The sequence below is a fragment of the Mustela nivalis genome (assembly GCF_964662115.1).
Source record: "Mustela nivalis genome assembly, contig: HAP1_SCAFFOLD_653, whole genome shotgun sequence".
NCBI classification, from domain to species: domain Eukaryota; kingdom Metazoa; phylum Chordata; class Mammalia; order Carnivora; family Mustelidae; genus Mustela; species Mustela nivalis.
In genome coordinates this window covers 1-12,967 of record NW_028136010.1, presented here as the reverse complement: position 1 = coordinate 12,967, position 12,967 = coordinate 1, and positions in this window count along the sequence as shown.

Genomic DNA, 12,967 nt, shown 5'->3' with positions numbered 1-12,967 from the left:
TGCCCCTCATCCATCAGTCTTAATTGTTTGGAGGAAAATGTGTGGATGAATAATGCCTTAGGGAGCTAATCTCTCTAAAGAATTTTCAAGTCTTTACCCCTTCAAGGTTTTTGCACAGTTCTGATAGCCTCTAGACATCCAGCTGATTTCTACAGTGACAGGCCTGTTAAAAACTGTCCTCAAACCAGGAATAGAGCTTGAAACATACCAGTCAAGAGCAACTTTGAGTCTTTTAAGGAATTTATCATCATTTCTTTGTTCTTGGTTCATATCCGAAATAGTTATATATTACACTTGCATAATTTTTAAAGAGCTGACTTTGAAGGAGGCATTCAGTTCCAGCTAGTTCCATATTTTGGCAAGAACTATAAGTCTATATATTAAAAAATCATATTTTAGAGTGCCTGGGTGGCTCAGTGTGTTAAATTCCCTGCCTTCGGCTCAGGTTATGATTCCAGGTTCCTGGGATTGAGTCCCACAGTGGGCTCTCTTCTCAGCAGGGAGCCTGCTTCCATTCCTCTCTCTCTCTGCCTGCCTCTCTGCCTTCCTGTGATCTCTGTCAAGTAAATAAATAAAATTTTTGAAAAAACATATTTTATACCAGTTATTCATGTTTATTAACTAAGATATCACAATGCAAATAATACAAGCAGTTGATCTTTATTAATACCTTCAACCAAGATCAAAAAAATATGTCATATTTTCTCCAAAAATTTTATATCATCTGATAGGTCAGATATATATAAAATTACATTTAAAGTTTTAAAAATATCAGCAAATATTTTCATTTAGTTGCAAATTTCAAAGAAAATCTACTTTTCCAAACACGACTTTTTATCCTATTTTTTTTTTAATTTTGTCGACAACTGATAAATTGTTTAGCGAGACTATAAATGTTAGATCGAAAAAATGATTAATAGATGTAGGTTCAAAATATTATGTTCCATTAAAAATAATTTAGTCTTTGATGAACATCTGTTTGGTAATATGTTGTATCCAGATATTGTAAATTAATGACATATATAAAATTATAGGGAAATGACACATTCAGTTCCATTATGAGTAGAGCTTTTAAAATGCTATTTGTCACACCCTGTCATCTTGTCATTATGTAGCATTATGTAGCATTTAAAAAATGTATACTCTTCACTTTGAAGTCTTTTAGAAATCTAAAATATGACATTCTATGTTTTGTGTTTCCATATTCCTTTATTGCCAGTTTGAACAAATCCACATGCTTTGATTCAAAGGTAATAAATTCCTCTTATTTGGAAAAATGATGTTTATTTTTGTTCTCTCACCCTTAGCAGGTGGTTTCATTTTAGCACACTTCAGAGTTATAATTTCATGCTTATTAAAAACATTTATTATGATCTACATAGATGAATGAAACTTTTATTTTATTAAATTATTTGCCAAAAAATCTGTAATTTTTAAAAATGTATTTCTTTTGAAGGGTTATTTTAGAGCATTCAGAGAGGATCTAGGAGTGTGGTATTATGCAGTTTTTTAAGTAGGTATGAAATCGTTATTTATATGATTGTTTCTTTAAGGCTTATGTATATTGTCCATTATATGCTATAAAATATTTTGAAAGTAAATTTAAGGTATGTTTCACATAGTTTATTTTTTGGAAAAAAATATTGAAATGACTTATGAAATTCAGTATACTCTCAACATTAGTTTTTTCTGAAATTTACCAATTGTCTATTGAACCTATTTTATGGCAGATATTACTTCATACTACACTGGTAAATGAAATACTTGGCTTTGTAGAACGTTTATTTGAATGGGTGAGAAAATTAAAAGCTATAAACCTGAATAAAAATTGCATAGTGTATTCAAAAATGATGAGTACAATGGGGAAAAAGAAAAATTAGATCAGGGTGAGATAAATCAAGGTTGCTAGGCAGGGAATGGGGAGGTAAGAATTTTAATAGGAAGATCAGGGTAGTTACAATGAAGCTGACAATTGAACAAACGTATGGAAAGGTGATGAATTTGCCCAGAACTATCAGCAATAAGGTCACTCCAGACAAAGGAATTGGCTATCTTGAAGGCCATAAGGCTGGATCGTGCCTGGTATATCTGAGGAATAGCAAGGAGGCCACTGTGAGGGACTGAAGAGTAGCAGGGAAAGAGGTCACAGAGGTCACATGAGTGGCTAGATCATGTAAAAGCTTAGAAGTCATTGTAAAACTCTGGCTTTTATATTTGGAAATTTACTGTATGATAGAATTTCTGCTTATAACTGAGAGTTCAAATGTCCATAAAATTTCAAGGATTCTTAAAGAAAAAGAGTTCATATTTTCACATGGTGTAACAAATGCTCGGATATCCAAGTATAGGAAGCTATGGGAGCACAGAAGAAGGCACGAAAATCACACCAATATATTTGAAGACTGTGACTATATATAAATTTGTATTTTCTAGATTTTTTTATAGTCATGGAATCACACAGTATATACTATTTATTGCCTGGCTTTTCTTTTCTCAGCATCATTACTTTGAGAATCTCCAATTGTAAATAGTTCATTTTGATGTTGAATAGTAATCTCTTTAATGAATAGATCATAATTTGTCTTTGCTCTATTGATGGACATTGATGAACATTTCCACTGTTTTCAATTCTTAAAAATAAAGCTGCTATGAAATTCATATACAGTCCTTGTATGAACATAGGGTTTGTTTCTCTTGGTTAAATGCCTAGAAGTAAAATGGCTATTTGTGTAACTGCAACATATTTTGCATTTAAAAAAATATTTCAAACTATTTTCCAAAGTGGTGGTATCATGATATATGCCAACAACAGTTTAGATTTTTTGTTGCTTCTCAATCTAGCTAAGACGAAGTACAATTAGCCTTTATAATTTTAGGCATTCTAATAGATATGTAAGCATGTCTCATTATGATTTTAATTTGTATTTCTTTAATGTCTAAATGTTGATAAATTTGTCATGTGCTTATAAGCCATCCATATCCTTTTGGTGACATGTCTCTTCAATAATTTTCTTCACATGTAAAATTGGATACTCTGTTTGGTTATTAGTAAGGTATTTTATTTTTATTCATTTTTTAATAAACAGAGTAGATGTCCATTATCAGATATATAATTTGCAAATCCCTTCTCCATCATTACGGTTTCTCAATGGAGCTTTGATAGCTGTGTCTTTCAAGAAATATGCTAATTCTTTCCTGGTACACGGAGGTATGACTAGAACATTATCAATGTTGACCTTTGCAAAGAAAATCATGGCTTAAGATATATGTAGTCTGCGGTTGTTGGGAGTGTTCTGTCATATCAAGCATATCTAGTTAGTTGATAATTTTGTTCAAGCCTTACATATCTTACCAATTTGATGACCATTTGTCTATATAATCTCAAAATAAAGGTGTTGAAACTTTTTTCCATTTCTCTTCTAAGGTAGAAGTTATGATTTTTGTTCTTAGTTTTTCCCTATATATCCCCAAATCTGTTATTAAGTATTAAAAGTCAAGAATTATTATACTCCCTGATGAATTTATCCTTTTACTCTTCTGTAATTTTGCCTTGATCTTTATGTCTAATAATGAAATTTGCTTTAAAATCACTTTTCATTATCTTGATATAACCACCAAAGTTATACTGTGATTAGTGTTAATATAGCATATTTTTTCTTTTACTTTATAAAGCACTTCTATATTTAATCCAAAAAAAAAAAACAGCTTTTTAGCTCTGGAAGCATCTTTCTAAATTATCTTTTTTTTTTTTTTTAATGAAGCAGTAGCAATTTTTGTTAAGGGACCTAAGCTGGAAGTAGGTTTATTTATTAATTTATTTAGTAAAGATTTTACTTTGTTTATTGACAGCGTAGAGAGAGAGAGAGGAAGCACACAAGCGGGAGGAATAACGTGCAAAGGGAGAGGAAGAAGCAATCTCCTTGGGGTGCAAGTAGTCCCATGCAGGGCTGGATCCCTGTACACTGGGCAAACATCTGCTTAAACAACTGAGTCATCCAGGCACCCCTAGAAAATTTAAAAAAAAAAGACCTTTTAAAAACATTTTGTTTGTTTCTTTTTTTTTTAAAATATTTTATTTATTTGACAGACAGAGAGACAGGAAGAGGAACTATAAGCAAGGCAGAGGGAAAAGGAGAAGCAGGTTTCCCACTGAGCAGAGAGCCTGATGTGGGGCTCCATCCCAGGACCCTGGGATCATGGCCTGAAAAGAAGGGACACTTATGGAGGAAGCCACCCAGACACCTCTTTTCTTTGTTTATAATATATGGCAACTGATGCTTCCCAGCCATGAGCAGCATATTACCCATTGATTAAATCTTTGATAACAACCTATTTAAAGAGGTGTGTAAATATATACTTACTCAGATTTATAACTTTGTGTTTTCTTCATAGTTTGGGGCTGGACCCCATGGTCACAACACTGCTTCCAGTCTTTGCCTTCCCATCTGTTGATACCAGGCATTTGGTCAGCAAAGCAAATTAGTATCATAATTAATAAGCCCTTGGCACCATATCTCTGGAGCAGGGGTTGCTCTTAGCCAAGGCCCAGAGCAGTTGACCTCCCGAAGCTAGTGCTATAGCCCCAAGGACTAGGTCCCTGCCACCAGAACTCAGTCTTACATGTTATGCTAAGCAGACAAAACCAAAACAGGAAAGCTCCAACAGCTTTCACTGGCATGCCTCATCTCCCACTCCCTCGACGTCCAGGCAGTACCAGATGCCAGGAGGGGTTTTGGTCCAACATATGGGAGGGAAGGAAGTAGTCACGAGCAAGTACCTGCCTCTCTGTGCCTTTCTTTCATGAGCAGGTTGTAAGGAGGAGGAAGAGGAAGGGGTAGTGAGGTGAACTTCAAAGGGTGAAGGCCTCAGGTAGGCAGCTGGCTCCTGCCAGTAGGAAAGGGACAATGGAGAAGGCAGTGAGTCTTGCAGGGAGGGTGGGGGGTAAGGGTTACAGCTTATGACGGAATCTGGACAGGAGTAATAGGGATACTAGTCATTTGAGTCCACCATTGGCAAGCTGGGCTGGGTGTCAGGGCAGATAGGCCTCCCTGGGCAACAGCACATGAGAGAAGGTGGAATTCTTCTCTGAGGAGCAGGTGGAGCTTTGGGTGTTGGGAAAGCATAGACAGTTTTGTTCCAGGGCCAAGGACAGGTCCGGGTACTCCTGGTTGGACGTCAAGGCCACAGTATGATCCAGGTCTTCTACCAGCAGCTTGAAGGTACCACATGCCAGCCACCCCTCATTTTTGTGTATAACTCTCTGATGGACTCATTGGCTTATCCATCAAATGACTCCTTCAGCAGCTTGAAAACCACCTCCACAGGCACTCCAGGTTATGGGAGGCTTCCAGAGTGAAGATTTTGCACAGGATCACCCGAAAAGACCAGAAGTCACTCTGGTGGATGTAGATCTGGCCAAACATGGTCTTAGGGATCATCCACTTCACAGGCAGTCCACTGTTGGTTGTCTTTTTATAGTAACTAATGTGGTGATATCTCTGTCAATGCTGAAGTCTGAGATCTTCATCATGTTGTCCTTTGTCACCAGCACTTCCCTGGTGGCCAGGTCTTGGTGTATGCACTTCTTGGAGGCAAGGTACTCCATGCCTCAGGCTACCTGATAGGCACAGGATACCAGGTCCTTGGAGGAGAGTTGCTCTGCTGCATTGTGCTGATATTGTAACAGTACTCCAGGTCAGGAGGCCTCTGGGCCTGCAGGTACTCCTGTATGTTGTCTTTGGAGGCATATTCTGTGAGAGTGTACGAAGGACCGTCCTGTGTGCAGGACCCAGCAGGTTGATGGTGTCCTTGTGCTGTCCAATCATCTTCATCATCTCCATTTCTGAGATTAGGTTTGACAGGTCTTTCTCTGTTGCATCTGACTTCAACATCTTCACAGACACTTTAGTCAAATGGTTGGATTTGTCTTTGTCCAGCCCAATGGCCTCCTCCAACACCACCTGCCCAAAGTAGGCCTGTCTTAGGGGTCTGCCTAAACTGCCTACACCCAGCCTGTCTCAAGGCAGTTATGAACTCTAGATTATCCTCAAAAACATTAAACCACAAGCTAAAAATTCTCTTCACTAGATCTCTGTCGCAGGTCTAATTATCTTATCTTTCATCATTTATCTTTTTCCTGATTCTTATTTTCAGTATAGTTTATTTTGCTTCCAAGTGTTTCCCCTGGTTTCTGTATGCTGTTTCAGAGGGAAGAATTATCCTGTTAAAATTATATCTTGAGCATTCATTACATCTCTCAGTTAAAATGGGTTCTTTTATGGTATTGATTCATTTGAGTTTTCTCAAAATGGGAAGAATTTTCAAAATGGTGTTTTCCTCAAGGTTCAAAGTATGTCTTAGCCTCATCTTTACTCATTTTGAATTCACTTCTCAAATTCTTGTCCCTCTTTTTATCTTTTTAAATTTAAATATTTTATTTTTACTCTTCTTTTATTTGAGTATAGTTGATATTCAGTGTTACATTGGTTTCAGGTTTTCAATATCTCCATATATTATTCGATGATCACTACAAATATAGCCACCATCTGTCACCATATAACACTATTATAATATCATTGACTATATTCTCTACACTGTCCCATATCTCTTTTTAAAATCTCTGATTTTTATGTTTTCTGTTATTCCAATGTTCGACCATCATTTTACTTGGATACTTTAATAAAATATGCCTGATTACACACTCTTTGCTGAAAACCATAGCATTGGATTTATAGTAGTCTTCTTCTTCTTCTTCTTTTTTAATTAACATATAATGTATTATTAGCCCCAGGGGTACAGGTCTGTGAATCGCCAGGTTTACACACTTCACAGCACTCACCAAGCACATACCCTCCCCAATGTTCAAAACCCCACCACCCTCTCCCTACCCTCCCCAACCCCCTGGCTTCTCTCAGTTTGTTTTGTGAGATTAAGAGTCTCTTATGGTTTGTCTCCCTCTCGATCCCATCTTGTTTCATTTACTCTTTTCCTGTCCCCCAAACCCACCACATTGCACCTCCATTTCCTCATATCAGGGAAATCATATGATAGTCTCTTTCTCTGGTTGACTTATTTTGCTAAGCATAATACCCTCTAGTTCCATCCATGTCATCGCAAATGGCAAGATTTCATTTCTTTTGATGGCTGCATAGTATTCCATCATATATATATATAAAATTCATTTGTTGATGGACATCAAGGTTCTTTCCATAGTTTGGCTATTGTGGATATTGCTGCTATAATCATTTGGTGCACGTGCCCCTTTGGATCATATAGTAGTCTTCTTTACCTCTATCAGAACCCCAGGAAGCTTTATTTATTTATTTACTCACATAAACAGATGATCCAACACAACGTTTTTTGATGTTCAAATGTATTATAATGTCTTACCGCTTAACATTATGCTTACTGCTCTCTTTCACTGTCTTACTATATACACATCATCACTATGCCATTTAATCAGAAAGAACATTTGAACTCAGAATTCTCTCCATATCAGGGAATGAAGACTCCACCCTTCTGTTTGTGCAGGTAAAATAAATATTGATATTGTCTGTCCTGCACATACTCCATCCTGTTCACCAGAATATTCACCATCAAAATAGATACAAAATAAAAACCATACCTCACCACTTCTATTACCACCCAGCATGCTAAAAACACCATCATATGTTCCTGAATTATTGACTTGATTGATAACCCCACTTCCACACATACTGCATTTCTTTCTCCCTGCAAATTTATTTTGGTACAGCAACTTAACCTAAAAATCAAGTCAGATGATTTTATTCTGCTGTTGAAAGTCTTTTGGTATCTTCCCCTTTCATATTAAATAAAAACTGAAGGCGTTTCAATGTACTAGAGCATCATACGTCAATACGTTCTTCCTCTCTCCACCACTATGAACTCCTCATTGGCCTCCTTGCTTTTCCTCAAAAGTAACAGACCAGCTGTTCACACAAAGTCTATATACTTACTTGCTCTGCCTAGAGCAATCTTTTCCTTTAATATTTGTATAACACCCTCCTTCACTTCCTGGGTCTTTGTGCAAATAACATCTCACAAAAGAGATATAACCACCCAACACAAAATACAATTAAATTTCATCCCAGCATTCTCCAATGGCTTTTACCTTTCTTGTATTTCTTTGTAACACTTATCACCATCAACCATCAATGATTATTCTATTATTGGTTTATTTTCCTATTGGAGACAGAGAGAGAGAGAATTGGGAGGGGGCACAGAGGAAGAAGAAAACACCCCACTGCCTAGAAAGCCTGCTGGGGAGTTACATCCCAGGACCCTGAGATCATGACCCAAGCCAAAGGCAGTCACTCAATGGACTGAGCCACCGATGTGCCCCTCTATTATTGGTTTATTTTACTATTATATTTCAAAAGAATGCAAGCTCTTTGTGGTCAGGTATTTTATATGTTTTATTAATTGAAGTATTCTCAGAAAGGTAGCTGGCAGATTGTAAGGGCTCACTAAACTGTATTTTGTTGTTATTATTGGGCTCCTTTATGGGCTTTACCTCTTACGCTAGACGTCTATCCTTCAGATGTAAGCAATAAGAATAGAGCCCTGCTGCCTGTTCAAATGAGTAAAAAGCCTGTATTAAGTGGATATTTTAAAAGCTAAATGAATGGCTTAATACTTGTATATAGGGGGAAAGGGAACATATTTTCCACGGTTTAGAAGTGGAGTTCTTTTATAGAGTTCTTGTACAAGCCTACACTATTGAACGATAATGGGCAGTTGTACATTCCAATTATACAAACACTTTGGTAATTTATATGCTTTTTTTGTAATTCATGACTGGATCATTTAATTCCTTAGGAGCATTATAGCATTTCAACTTTTCATGTTCAATAAACTTATTGGGGTTGCTCCCCTTTTTATTCAAATGGAGAAATAGTCATGATTTCACCTAAAGAAAGTGTTATTGATTGTGTTGTTTTCTAGGAATGAGTCGCACATGCTAGTTTAAAAGTTTTGTTAAATTCCCAAGTCTGTCACCGATAAAAGCCTTTTGTAGATTAGTAACTTGATCAAAACAGAAAAATTATGTAACACTCAATTGTTATACTATCTTTGTTTCCATCTTGCATTGTAATAACACCCATCTTTTTTTTTTTAATTTTTTTTTAATTTTTTATTTTTTATAAACATATATTTTTATCCCCAGGGGTACAGGTCTGTGAATCACCAGGTTTACACACTTCACAGCACTCACCAAAGCACATACCCTCCCCAATGTCCATAATCCCACCCTCTTCTCCCAAACCCCCTCCCCCCAGCAACCCTCAGTTTGTTTTGTGAGATTAAGAGTCACTTATGGTTTGTCTCCCTCCCAATCCCATCTTGTTTCATTTATTCTTCTCCTACCCACTTAAGCCTCCATGTTGCATCACCACTTCCTCATATCAGGGAGATCATATGATAGTTGTCTTTCTCTGCTTGACTTATTTCGCTAAGCATGATTCGCTCTAGTTCCATCCATGTTGTCGCAAATGGCAAGATTTCATTTCTTTTGATGGCTGCATAGTATTCCATTGTGTATATATACCACATCTTCTTGATCCATTCATCTGTTGATGGACATCTAGGTTCTTTCCATAGTTTGGCTATTGTGGACATTGCTGCTATAAACATTCGGGTGCATGTGCCCCTTTAGATCACTACATTTGTATCTTTAGGGTAAATACCCAATAGTGCAATTGCTGGGTCATAGGGCAGTTCTATTTTCAACATTCTGAGGAACCTCCATGCTGTTTTCCAGAGTGGCTGCACCAGCTTGCATTACCACCAACAATGTAGGAGATTTCCCCTTTCTCCACATCCTCGCCAGCATCTGTCATTTCCTGACTTGTTGATTTTAGCCATTCTGACTGGTGTGAGGTGATATCGCATTGTGGTTTTGATTTGTATTTCCCTGATGCCGAGTGATATGGAGCACTTTTTCATGTGTCTGTTGGCCATCTGGATGTCTTCTTTGCAGAAATGTCTGTTCATGTCCTCTGCCCATTTCTTGATTGGATTATTTGTTCTTTGGGTGTTGAGTTTGCTAAGTTCTTTATAGATTCTGGACACTAGTCCTTTATCTGATATGTCGTTTGCAAATATCTTCTCCCATTCTGTCAGTTGTCTTTTGATTTTGTTAACTGTTTCCTTTGCTGTGCAAAAGCTTTTGATCTTGATGAAATCCCAATAGTTCATTTTTTTCCCTTGCTTCCCTTGCCTTTTGCGTTGTTCCTAGGAAGATGTTGCTGCGGCAGAGGTTGAAGAGGTTGCTGCCTGTGTTCTCCTCAAGGATTTTGATGGATTCCTTTCGCACATTGTGGTCCTTCATCCATTTTGAGTCTATTTTTGTGTGTGGTGTAAGGGAATGGTTATTCACCACGACCAAGTGGGATTTATTCCAGGGCTGCAAGGTTGGTTCAACATCCGCAAATCAGTCAATGTGATAGAATACATCAATAAAAGAAAGAACAAGAACCATATGATACTCTCAATAGATGCTGAAAAAGCATTTGACAAAGTACAGCATCCCTTCCTGATCAAAACTCTTCAAAGTGTAGGGATAGAGGGCACATACCTCAATATCATCAAATCCATCTATGAAAAACCCACCGCAAATATCATTCTCAATGGAGAAAAACTGAAAGCTTTTCCACTAAGGTCAGGAACACGGCAGGGATGTCCATTATCACCACTGCTATTCAACATAGTACTAGAGGTCCTAGCCTCAGCAATCAGACAACAAAAGGAAATTAAAGGCATCCAAATCGGCAAAGAAGAAGTCAAATTATCACTCTTCGCAGATGATATGATACTATATGTGGAAAACCCAAAAGACTCCACTCCAAAACTGCTAGAACTTATACAGAAATTCAGTAAAGTGTCAGGATATAAAATCAATGCACAGAAATCAGTTGCATTTCTCTACACCAACAGCAAGACAGAAGAAAGAGATATTAAGGAGTCAATCCCATTTACAATTGCATCCAAAACCATAAGATACCTAGGAATAAACCTAACCAAAGAGACACAGAATCTATACTCAGAAAACTATAAAGTACTCATGAAAGAAATTGAGGAAGACACAAAGAAATGGAAAAATGTTCCATGCTCCTGGATTGGAAGAATAAATATTGTGAAAATGTCTATGCTACCTAAAGCAATCTACACATTTAATGCAATTCCTATCAAAGTACCATCCATCTTTTTCAAAGAAATGGAACAAATAATGCTAAAATTTATATGGAACCAGAATAGACCTCGAATAGCCAAAGGGATATTGAAAAAGAAAGCCAACGTTGGTGGCATCACAATTCCGGACTTCAAGCTCTATTACAAAGCTGTCATCATCAAGACAGCATGGTACTGGCACAAAAACAGACACATAGATCAATGGAACAGAATAGAGAGCCCAGAAATAGACCCTCAAATCTATGGTCAACTCATCTTCGACAAAGCAGGAAGGAATGTCCAATGGAAAAAAGACAGCCTCTTCAATAAATGGTGCTGGGAAAACTGGACAGCCACATGTAGAAAAATGAAATTGGACCATTTCCTTACACCACACACAAAAATGACACCGATCTTAACTCTATTTAAGACATGTCATTGCCAGATGGCTTTCTGGAATTGATTGCATGACATGAAATCTAGTATAACTAAAAGTTTTGGTTTTAGTAGCCTATAAATCCATTTAGAAAAATATATGTATTTGAATATAAGGTAAAGTTTTAAATTATTTGGCAATAGTAAACTAAACTTTTTTTTGGTAAATTTTATTTTCTAAAATTTCATTGAGCTCTTTTGCAATAAGAAACAAGTTACAAAAAATTAAGGTTTATTTACCCCAATTCAAAATTATTAGGAATATAATCATAGAGGTTGAAGTATTTAAAATATTGAACCCCAAATATTTTATTAGGTAAATTCTTGAATGCTGAGCATTCACTGTTAAAATATACTAATACTATTGATAGACTGGTAGAAGCCTAAAATCAAATATTTATTAAATATTTATATCCATATCTTTTCATGGCGTGGTAATTCATTTCTCTAGCATTAAATAAGATTCCATTGTTTGCATGTACTACACTTTATTTGACCTTTCACCTATGGAAGGATATCTTGTTTGCTTTCAAGCTTTTGTCAGTAATGAATAAAACTACTATAGACATCTTTGTGGGTATAGATTTCATCTTCTTTGGATAAATACCAAGAACTGCTACTGCTGAATCATCTGGCAAGAATATGTTTAGTTTTCTAAGAAACTGCCAAGTTGTTTTCCATTCTTTATTCTCAATAGACATGGAAGAACATTCCTGTTGCTCCACATCCTCACCAACATTTCGTGTTCTGTTGTCAGTGTTCTGGATTCTGGGTATGTACTGGTGTCTCTTTTTTGTTTTAATTTGCATTTTCCTGATGACATATGATGTGAAGCATCTTTTTATATGCTTATTTGCCATCTGTAATATTTTATTTTATGAGGTATCTGCTAAGGTCTTTGGCTCATTTTTAATCAGGTTTTTCCACATTGTTGAGTTTTAAGGGATCTTTGTGTCTTTTTGATTAACAGTCCTTTTCCAGAAGTGTATTTTGCAAATTTTTTCTCATAGTCTGTGCTTTGCCTTTTCATTCTCTTGGCATTGTTTCACAGAGTAGACATTTTTAAATTCAGTGCTTGTGCTTTTGTAGCTAAAGTTATTTCCAAAACCAAGGTCATTTAAATTTTCTTCTATATTACCTTCCACATGTTTCATGTTTAGGTTTATAATCCAATCTGAGTTAATTTTTGTGAAGAGCGTATGATATCTGCCTGGATTTATTTTATTTTATTATTTTATTTTATTTTTATTTTATATTTTTACATTTAGTTTCACCATTACTCCAGAACCATTTGTTTAAAAGATTGTATTTTGCTCTCTTGTATTGCTTTTGCTTTTATATT